We start from the raw sequence: 12,328 nt of genomic DNA, 5'->3' as shown, positions 1-12,328 counted from the left end.
GGAGTTAAATTAGAGCTTTGCAACTGGTTTAAAGCTGAATGGTAGAGCTTTAAACCCATAGGCTTAATTTGGCAATTAGAGAGAGAAAATTTAGGGCAAAAATATGATTTGAGTGAAATGAGACCGGTTGAGGTGATGTAAAGTAGTAATCAAGTAGTAATAGACCTAGAATGGATAAATGGAAAAGAGTTTAAGGATGAATATAGCCTTAAATAGCAAATATGAGTTTTTAGTTAAAATGAACCAAATGTTTAAAATGTGCCAAATGTGTTCAAATTAGCATATTAGATGTGTGAGTTGAGAAAGGAAGCTTGTGATAAACTATTGTGGTAGTTGAAATCCACGAGTAACCTTTATAGGGATAGAAAGGTTGAGGTAACCAAATAACTTCTTTTGTTTGACTGTTTAATGTAACTATGTGTAAATATGCTGTGCAGTGCTTGAAATAGTTTTGAACTGAGTATGTTTTATAGCATTGTGTGATTGTTGTATAAAACAACTTTTGATTGAAATAAAACATTGGAATGTGTGATTTCAAATGGCATGTATTATATATATATATATATATGTTATGAGTAAGAAAGTATATAAAATGGTAATGAGGAACCTTAAATGGTTCAGAAAGCATGATCATAGTAGTGGGAGTTCACCTGAGTAAAGGTGGTGATAAAGACCATATAGCATGCTCTTTTTAGTGCCTGACAAGATGCGGTATTAGAGACAACTTATAAGGTGCAGTGTTGGAGAAGATCTCCTTAGTTCCTATTGAGGTGTGGTGTTTGAGATGTGAGACTTCTTAATGTCTATGTGATACGGTGTTGAAGTCAATGACACCCCATTATGTGTATTAGGGGAAACCATAGTCTGTATGTTTGATAGAACATCTTTGGCTAGGTGATTCTACCATTGTAGGTGAGCTTAAGGCCAATGAGAGTGTACATTAGTCTAAGGCGAGCCTATAATTTCGTTTTGGGGTGATTTGGAGATTTGGTTGGTAGTGATCATGCTATGAGATGCTATGGAATGCTATGTGAAAGTGGTGAAAAGTGGGGAATGGATATATGTTATTTGGATATGAATGAAAATGAAATATGTGATATAAATGCTATTTTAATGAGATTTAAATGATATATTATGCTTTACTTCTATATTGTTGCATGTGGTAGTCAATAGAAGTAAGTTATTTTATTACTGAGATTTTTATCTCACCCTCGTAGTTACATGTTTAAAGGATCGAGCAGTAATTAAGGCAAAGGAAGAGAGTCTAAACCAGCTTAAGTTGTGAAGCCGTATATACTCTGAGATTATGTAATGAAGTAATAAACTTGTGTGGAAATGAGTTGCTATAGGATTACATACATGATTTGAGTAGTTATTTTGTGGAATTTTAGCCCAATTGTATGTATATATGATGAAATGAAATTAGGGGCTATGATTTGGTTCTGTTTGTGTTGAAATTGTTGTGATTGATGGTGAATCTTAAGCCCAAGTGAGAAATTATGAAAAAATGAGTAATTTGGAGCTAAGATTGTAATGTACATGTGTTATGAATGTGAATGTATTAATTATGAAAAGGCCAAGTGGGCCAAGCTATGCCAATAAATGGCAATTTGTTTAAAGTTAGAAAATATGAAAATTCATCATAAAAGGGTCAATTTTCAATATATGAGTATGATTATGATATATTGTGGTCAATCAGGTATATTAGGTCCTTTTGGACTTGATTCAAGGCCTTGTGTGGTCTAATAAGAGAAAGGGATTGATTTAAGTGCTTAAGTGTGCAAAATTTTTGGAAATAGTAACTTTTTACACCTTGGGTGTCCAAATTTTGATTAGACTTTAGATTATGTCCAAATATGTCTTATTAGCTGACTTATGAACTAAGCTTTGTGTGGGCACTTGAATCCCTTCGATCGGATGTCGTATGTGAAAATGGCACACACCTAAAGTTCATCATTTTTGCTATCAAAATGATAGCAGAAATTTGGACAGGTGCGCCGCGGTGCATGACATAGAAAAGTTGAGTTTGTGGTTCTCTGCCATATGTCGTGATGCACGTACTGCACACCGCAACACATAGACCATTTTCTAACTTGATATTGTGAGTTTGGATGCATGCAATGATTGAGATGGGTGTACATGAGTCTTTTTCGATACGTATTGCTCTGATTGCATTGTGATTTGAATGGTTATGTGAAATGAGTTTTGGACCCAAGCTTTTCAAATAAAACATTTAATTACTAATTATTGTTTTTGAGGTGGTAATTCTGTTAATCTTTTCCTGTATCTGGAAGATATGGGGGAGGATTACATTTTGGTAATAGTTTCCTGAGTTTCAAGACTTGATTGTAGTTGATTCATTCATTTAGAGATATGGCAACTTATGATTGTTCATTACACAAATCTTTCACTAATATCCTTTCTGTTTCTTATTTTCGTCCTTAAGAGGGGAGAAAATGGTACAGTATGAGAGGCACTCAAGCTAGAACTGCAATGTCTAGATGAATTGTTAAGGAGGAGTGGGAGCTAAAAGTTCAACCAGTTCAGCCACAAAGGGATAAATGCGATGAGCTACTTGAAGAGCTTAGGGATATGATGGTTGATATAAGATAGACATTTAGGGATCATGATACAATCCTAAGAGGTAGAGAGCAAGAAGAGAGAGTTGAAGCTCAGAATATTCTAGTGCATGAGGAAGCACATAGTAGACCTGGACCATCTCAGGGTTCAGGTAAGACACCAAAGATTCCTAGCACTAATCTATCTATTGATCGTGCTTAGAAGATGTTTGTTTGGTTCAACTCGTCGACTTTTGATGGAAGCATAAGAAAGGGGGAAGTAGAACTTTGGGTTGAGCAGCTGGAAACTATTTTTAAGGTGGTGATTTATACCCCTAAGCAGAAGGTTATCCTGGCCATGGTGCGGCTAGTGAGTACTACTAAGAGGTGATAGGAATTAGTGAGGTCGATCGGTGGTATTTGATTGAGCTAGGATGAGTTCAAGTGTTCTTTGATCAGTACTTCCCAATCTCATTTAGAATTGAGAAGGAAGAAGAGTTCCACGTATTCAGGCAGGGAGAGCTCAACAAGGAAGAGTTGATCAAGAGATTTAATGACTTATCAGTTTACTCCACATACCTCCAACACAGCAGTGATACAAAGTGAAAAGCTAAGAGATTACTAGAAATGGTGAGACTCAAGTATCGTCAGTAGATAGTACTTCTTGATGTGACTACATATGAGGAAATGTGCCATAAGCTGAAAGTAATAGCTAGGCGTGGTAGAGAGGTAGATATCGAGAGGAGGCGAGATTGAATAGGAAGGTTTTCATCTCCTTTTGGTCCGATTGGTGGAATTTCAAAGAGGCTTGGGTTCAGTGCAAGCAATTCCAGCTTTTTTAGAATGAGAGGTTTTAGTAGAGGATCTCAATCTCGACTTATGCATAGAGGATCAATGTAGAGAGGTGGGGGTGTGTGAATTAGGCCTCCACAGTCTTCGAGGCAAGCGTCGAATGTTTCAATTCTGACTTTGAGTACTAGAAGGACACCCTAGTACAACATATATGGCAGATCTCATCTAGGAAGGTGTTGGGCTTGTTACAAGTATGGCAAGTTAGGATACATAGTGAGATAATGTCCAGAGGGCAGAGTTGAGGGGATTGAGTAGTATTCTACTATTACTAGTAGAGTGTTTGCAATTACACAAGAAGAGCATCTTCGAACCTGATTAGAGGTACAATTTCTATTATTGGTCACAAAATAGAGGCACTGTTTGATTCGAGTGCTATACATTCTTTTGTGTTTGAGGAGTGTATGGATAGATTTAATTTGTCATTGCAAGAATTGCCTATGCTCATTAAAGTAATGACACCTTCTGAATCATCTAGTATTTTAAGTAAAACTTGCCAAAAGGTGGAGATTTGATTTGAGGGTAGAATTTCCAAGATCAATCTGATTTATATTCTTATGAAAGGAATAGATTTGATAATTGATATGGATTGGCTAGGGAATAATGCTACCCTTGATTATGCCAGAAAGGTGATTTCTTTACCAATTTTGTATGCGGTAGTAGAATCTTTGGAATAGCCTAAGTTCCTATCAATAATGAGTATTGAGAAGTTGATTCGGCAAAGTTATGACACGTATATGGTGTTTTTTGTAGCTAGCTGTAATGTCCACCTCGACATTACCAAAATTCACCACATAATCACAACATCCAATCATAATTAGGAGCAAGGATTTGCTCCTAATCTCACATTAAATATAAAAGGGTTAAAACTAATAATATTTTTAAAAATAATTGAGGAATATTTGGGATCCCATAAAAACCCTTTAAATTGATAGTTTGAGCTCAAACTTAATGATTTAAATAGGTATTGGAAGCATGGAAAGGTTTTGGGAGTCAAACCACTTCAAAACAGGGCCAAAAATGTCATTTTTAAGTGTTTTAGTCCGTGTGCCATGGCTCGTGGTCCGTGCGCTGTGGCTTGTGGCACAGAATGCCAAGTTTCCTTATTGTATTGTGCGCCGCAGCGTACGTTGCTGTCATGACAGCTTTTCTAGGCGAACTTCGAACGCGCCATTTTCACATACGATGTCCGATTGGAGTGATTCAAGTGCCCACATGAAGCTTATTCAATAAGCTAACTAATGGTACAAGTTTCATTACGATCCAACACCGTATGAGAATTTTAGACACTCAGATGCAAAAGTCAGTTTTTCAAAAAAATTTTCAACCATTCAAGTACTCAAAACTCATAACTTATACCATTAACCCATTGTGACGCTTGAACTAAGTCTAATAGGCCAAAATATGCTTGAGTGACCAATCAAACACACAAAAACATACCAAATACAAAATTTGGCCACTCAATGGCCATTTTGCCTAAAATGGCCAAAATACCAAATCAACATCATATATGCTATTTGGCCTCTATTGCCACATAATACACTACAATTACATTGTCACCATATAGATAAAACATGCCTTGCACTTGTATTAGCATTTTAGCTCATCACCACAAAAATTACCACATATTCACCTTATATACGATATTGGGCTAAAATACACAACAACATAATATGAAACAAGTGTAACCAATCAAAATGATATGCATTCCTAGTTGGCAACATATAATATCATATAACAAGTTTATGTATACTACTCAAACCAAAATCGGGCTTTATAAAGAGTGTAGCAGATATGCTAGCCCCTGCCCGATTCTCTCTCTGGCTCAGTCTCACTGGTAGCACCTGTAAAATGATAATCCATGGGGTGAGATAAAAATCTTAGTAACTAAGATAATCTATATTATTGATTAACAAGCCAAGTTATAAACAAGCATTAAGATAAGTGACATAATCACATTATGTAATATCACCACAAATTTGCATGCATGATCTCTAACCATCCGGTCTTCCAATACTCCCAACCGAACCAATAGGCTATTTCACAGAACCAAACTACATGTATGGTTCCCAAGCTCACCATCCATGGTAGGACTACCCGGCTAAGGTGTCCTAAACCACTTCCGGACTACTGTTTCCCCTATTACAAGTAATTGGGGTGTCGTTACTCCAACACCACATCCTACGAATGCTAAGGAGCATAGTCTCCAACTCCGTACCCTTTTTGATACTAAGGAGAGTAAGTCTCCAACACCGCACCCATTTTCAAGCACTAAGGAGAGAAAATGCTACACCTGGCATCCTGAGGTGTTAGTAATGCCATATGAACTTAATCTTCACTATCTCCACTAGGGTGACCTCCCACCCTTTAATATGCCACATTTCACTACATATCTCCACTTCACCATGTATAAATAACTTTTCAAGCAAGTATAACAAAATCTTTCCATTAACTTCAAAAATATAGAATTTTACAAAACCAATAATCCACTTTTTCTAAAATAGATAATCTTTAAAGACTTTATGCATATATACTCAACAAATCATAGAAAAGCACTTGAGAATAACTTATACAAGGTAATAAATAATGTAAATTATCTAGTTACCTCAACCCTTTTGTTACTAAAAGGGTTACCTGTGGTACTAATTCTCTTCTTGTGTCAAGGTAAGTCTTCCCACACCACAATCTATATCAACAAGTACTATATGTTGATTTTCAATTAACACAAGCACTATTAGCTAATAATAACCTCCCAATTCTCCCACTTCTCACTCAAATTCTCAACAAATAGACTTGTCAAGATTAAAATTTGTTCACTTCATCCCTTCAAGTCTCTTTCTAACTCTATCACCACATAAAACTCAATATCTCAACTTATCACACTTCAACACCCTATGATCAAGATAAAGCTTGATCCTACTCCTACTAAACAATAAAGTAGCTTCATATTACCACATATCCAAGATTAATAAACCTAAATTAAACCTTTAGAGTCAATAAAAACCTTCAAAACATTGACTCATGGCTTAATCCCATCAGACCAAATTCTCACTCTTCCAAATCCCATGGAAAATGAGATGAAAAGGTAGAGGAGAAGGGTAGAAATCTTACCCAAGAGTTTGAAGGCTCAAATAATCTTCAAAATCCTTCCAAATTGATGCCCTAGCAGTGCCCAAAGTTGCCTCCTTCGTGCTTTAGGTTTTCTACCCTAAAATCTGAGTTTTTCTGCTGATTCCCAAAAATTTAAGTTGCCTGCTGTGCTGTACGCCGCAGTACACGCCACGCAAGCTGTGGCTCACAGTACAGCAAGTAACAACTTAATTTTGCTCCCCCTGATGCCTACCGACTTGATTCGACTTTTATCCTATCTCAATTTAGAGCCAAATATGACCCAAAAATCTAATTAGCCACCCAAAAACATACTTAAATAAATTAATCATATTTTTAACTAATTTATCCCTTAATTAATCCATTTTTTCCAAATTTAAAGTTTTAGGATGTTACACTAGCACTGTGTATGATGGTGGAATCAAGAAGATTGGGTAAGTAAATGAATTCTCAAAAGTATTTTTCGATGAAGCAACTGGATTATCTCCTGAAAGGGAAGTTGAGTTCTCAATTAATTAATTTAGTTCCTGAAACCGAACCAATATCAATGGCCCCATATAGAATATCGCCATTGGAATTGGCTGAGTTAAAGAAGCAAATTGAAGAATTGCTAGAGAAAGGATTTATCAGACTAAGTGTATCACCCTAGGGATCACTAGTATTATTCGTGAAGAAGAAGGACGATAGTCTGCATCTTTGTATAGATTACCAATAGTTGAACAAGGTAACTGTGAAGAATAAGCATCCTTTACCAAGGATAGATGATCTTTTAGATAAATTGGCTGGTGCCTTAATCTTTTCTAAGATTGACTTGAGGTCAGGGTATTATTAGTTGAGAGTCAATGCAGCAGATGTACCCAAAATAACTTTCAGGACTCAATATGGCCCTTATGAGTTTTTGGTTATGCCATTTGGTTTGACCAATGCGCTAATAGTGTTCATGGACTATATGAATCAAAGCTTTAAGCTGTACTTAGATCAGTTTGTAGTGGTCTTTATAGATGACATCCTGATCTATTCTGAGAATGAGGAGCAGCATGCAAAGCATTTGAGAATAGTACTTCAAATTTTGAGAGATAAGAAGTTGTATGCTAAGCACAATAAGTGTGAGTTTTGGTTAAGAGAAGTCTGATTTTTGGGATACGTGATGTTTACGAATGGAATTTTAGTGGATATATATAAGGTTGATGCAATGTTGAAGTAGGAGCACCCTAGTTCAGTCATAGAAGTATGTAGTTTTTTAGAATTAGCTAAGTATTATTGACGATTTATCCAAAGATTTTTCTAGATAGCTTCTTCTTTGAAGAGGTTGACAAGGAAAAATCATCCTTATATTTGGGATGACCGATGTAAAGTGGCATTTCAAAAGCTAAAAGAGAAGTTAACTACAGTACTAGTGTTGATTATCCCTAGTCTAAGATTACCTTATGAGGTGTACACAAATGCGTCTTTGAGAGGTCTTAGATGTGTCTTGATGCAAGACAATCGGGTTGTAGCGTATACTTCACGACAATTGAGACCACGTGAAGAGAGCTATCCTGCATATGACTTAGAGCTTACAACGGTGGTATTTGCTCTAAAAATTTATCGCCATTACTTGTATGGTGCAGTGTTCACTATGTTTAACGACCATAAGAGTCAAAAATACTTAGTGGATTAAAAGGAACTGGATATAAGGCAGAGGAGATGGATGGAGCTTCTTAAAGATTATAACTTTGAATTGAAATACCATTTAGGTAAAGCTAATGTGGTTGCTGACGCATTGAGGCAGAAGACTTTGCATGTGGCAAGTCTTATAGTTAAGGAGCATAGATTGATTGAATCATTTATTAAGTCACAGCAGGATACACCACTGAAGGCATTAGTTGGTGTCTATTCTACGAAGGTGAGCAATGATTTCTAAAAGGAGTTAAGAATGGCACAACTAGAAAATAAGAGTCTTCTAAGGATCAGAGAAGAGATGAAAGTAGATTGAGTCGTTGATTTTAGTTTCAATGATGATGGGTTTGTAGTTTACTGGACAGAATTTGTATGCCTGATGATGTAGACTTAAGAAAGGTGATCTTGAATGAGGCTTATTATAGTAAGTACACAATTCATTCGGGAGCTACAAAGATGTACTAGGATGTGAAGCAGTATTGGTAGTGGCCTAGTATAAAGAAAGATATTACGAAGTGTAACCATTAAACTTTAGACCAGTCACAAAACCTTAATTTTGCACCCAAGAGCCCTTTTAAAACCTTTTCCTCAAATTTTAACCCGTTTAAACTCCCCAGTTCAATTTCTCTACTAACCAAACTTAGAGAAATCATGGTAGAAACATAGTATAGGGCTTAGAGAAATTAAGGTAGAAACATAGTATAGGATGTTACAAAACTTACCCGACAAGTTATTAGTCGGAGCAAACTCCCAAACTGCTAAAACGTCTTGCCCTAGTAGAGTTGAGCTTCCTCTCCTCTCCTTGGTGCATTTTTCCCTTTTTCTCTCTTCTAAACCACAAGCTGATCATGACCTAACTTATCCAAATTTTGCGCCATGCACCGCGGCGCATGCAATACATGTTGCGGCACATGGCACAGTGAGACATTTCCCATTGATGCTTGTGCACTTTATCCTGAATTATAGTTCTACCATTCGATCCTGTAATCACATCAACTCACCAATACCACTATTAATGCTCTATCTAAAACCATATTCAATCCTCTAATTACTAATTGTTCTATAATTAGTAACTAGTTCCTTGTATTGAAGTTCAAGATGTTACAAAATTCATAGGAACATAAACCAGAGAAGGAAATAGGTAAACACAACTTGTCTAGAAGGTATTGAAGAAATTCATCATAATACAACTTTAGTGTGTAAAAATAGTATGACAATTTTGTTTATGACTTTTACTAAAAAAAATGGTGATGCAATTGTTAGAAAAGTATGACAAATGTCATCATATCCCTCAGAAGGATAGATATTTGAATGCCAGAGGATATATTCGTAATTATACTATTTCCACTTGAAAATATGAATACACAATACAATAGGTATATATCCCTCAAAAAACTCTTTCTAAACAAAATATTTGATACTTTAAAATATGAATAAATAAATCTTGTGATTTAAAAAATTGTGATTCACAGGCTAGTATGGTAAGTATTTAGTTCTTCATCAACTTATCCAAGATAAGTTTAACAATAACATACATGCTATAAATAGGTAGACATTACCATTATAATCTATCCTGGCAGGCATACATTCATTTATCCTATTCAATATCTTTATGGTAGGCCAATGATTTAATAGTAAACCTTGCTTTTAATCTATCCTACTAGGCATCCATTCATCTGTCCCATTCAACGTCTTTACAGTAGGATGTTGATTTAAGAGCAAACCTCACCATTATAATTTGTTAGTCTTTACCTTTTAAAGGTAAGATTTTAAATTTCTTAGATTTAATGCCCTATTATTGTATCTTTAAAATTGAAAGATACAACTTCAAGGTTGTATAGATATATTGTATTTATTTTATTTGCACAATTTGAATCTTTAATTATATGTTAGGATTTGACATATTAATTAGTTAAAGTCAATATTAATTTGATGTACAAAACATTCTGCAATAGAGATTGTTTACTTCTTAAATGTTGAAAGCTTTAGTTTACATGGGCTAAATTTTTTAAAAGTGTATAATATTTAGGGAAATGTGATATGAATTTATTATTATCTTGCTAAGAGTAATAATAAATATAGTGGAGATAAGTTACAGGAATGTCATTTGAATTTTGACTATGAGTTTAGTCTGAAATGTTATATGAATCACTCATGAAGCATAGATATTAATTTCATATAATGTTTGTACATAACACACTTTCTGATTATAGATTTTCAAGCTTTATAATATTCTTTGATTGGCTTACATGTTTAAGTAGGTAGTGACTGATTCCATATTAATAATTTTAGATTGTGCCTTTTACAACTGTGAATAAAAAAATTTTCCATGTACTCTTAACTCTTCATTTAGATAGAGAAACTTGTAATTTGAATGGGTTGAAAAGGTTCTTATTTTTTAGTAAACCATTCATGTAGCAATAAAGAGGAGATGAATTCTTCATCTTTGTGATGGAAACTAGTTACCTCAAAAAGAAAAGAAATGTGTTTTATAGATATTTTATATATTTTAAATATTTCAATTCTGGCTTGTTAGGTCCTAAATTTTTATTAAACCACACATGTAGCAACAAAGAGTAGATGAATTCTTCATCTTTGTGCTGGAAACTAGTTATCTCAAAAAGAAAAGAAATATATTTTATAAATATTTTGTATATTTTAAATCTTTCAATTATTGCTTGTTAGGTCCCGAATTTTTATTAGATCACCCTAAGTTTTTCCTTCAAATATTACTTCCCCTAAGGAAATAATATTTTATACTGAGTATATCAAATAAAAAAATCTAACACTGACATTTGCAGTATGCAATTATAGGCTAATATAATTAGATAAGGTTGAGTTAGTGACATGAAAAATAATTTTGTAAAGAAACTATTTCATAACACCAACATGACATTTAAAATAAAAGACGGCACTACTAAATAGACACATAACCTCAATGCTAATGGAATTAAAGAAAGCAAACATTAAACCACAATAGCAAACTAAAGACACAAACTTGAACGATGACATGTAATCCTAAACACATAATCCAAATACATAGAACATCAATTACCTTTTCTCTTACTCAATCACTTTCACTAGCTTGCCTCCATTTACTAATAGTGATGAACTAACAATTCCTAGAGTAGCTTTACTAGGCATGAATCTCTTAACTATAACTTTTTGTTCCCTTTGGATGGAGCAGTAATGAAAGTTTGAAGAGGAGCGACAAGTTGAGAAACTGCCATATTATCAAGACCGACAACAACAACAGAAGGTGATAGAGAATCAGTATTTTGTTTCTCAAGTACAAGATCATCAGCATAGCCATTTTGCTCAGCACCATTGATATCATCTTATAAAAAATGCATAACTTTAAATTATGCAGATATTTAAATGTGATTATCATCTAAAATTAAATAAAATATCCATTAAAATATAGTTATATTGTTTTTATCATTTGCATTTGGACCGATACCTTATTCCAAAATTATAAAAAAGTATGTCAATTGAACTTAATGAGATATGATATTAATATTATACTGATCTAATGTTTACCTTATCAGCAACTTCATTGAATTGATGTATGAGGTTATCATATTCAATGTATTGGCTAGCATATATGCTTGAATTTGGATAATCCTTGTTGTAGCTATTCAACTTTGGTTTCAAAAGAAGTTTTTTGCCAACAATTATATCAAGTTGGTCAAGGAAGTCATATGTACACTCTTCTTGCTAGGTGAAAATCATTAGTTTTGCTACAACTAACTAACAAATATAAAATTCATTAATCTTACATTATCAAGGATCAGCTTCAACTTTATAGCAGACTTCTCAACAATTTGAATTGCCAACTTGTCCCAAAAAATCACAGATGCCTTTCCTGTGTTATTCTCAACAATGTAATGAATTCTTAACCTGTAAAGAGAAATTTATATGATTAATACACAACTATTAGACTTATTAACATAAATATGTATCAAATGTACTTGATCTACTTTGGTTTAATTGCTACTAGTTTTCTTTTAAATGTAGTACAATATAAAAAAGATTCTTTTTGACATGCTTAGTAGCACATTTGGAGCACCCATCATAATTCCAACCATGACGTGCGTCAAACTTAAGAACCATGCAATAAATCAAGAAACTTGCCTCCTGTGGGAATGAAAAAA

Source organism: Prosopis cineraria, unplaced genomic scaffold, assembly GCF_029017545.1.
Source record: "Prosopis cineraria cultivar Desert tree isolate PC_DT_omini unplaced genomic scaffold, ASM2901754v1 PC1, whole genome shotgun sequence".
NCBI classification, from domain to species: Eukaryota; Viridiplantae; Streptophyta; class Magnoliopsida; order Fabales; family Fabaceae; genus Prosopis; species Prosopis cineraria.
The sequence above is the reverse complement of the archived record's forward strand: the minus strand, read 5'-3'. Positions refer to the sequence as shown.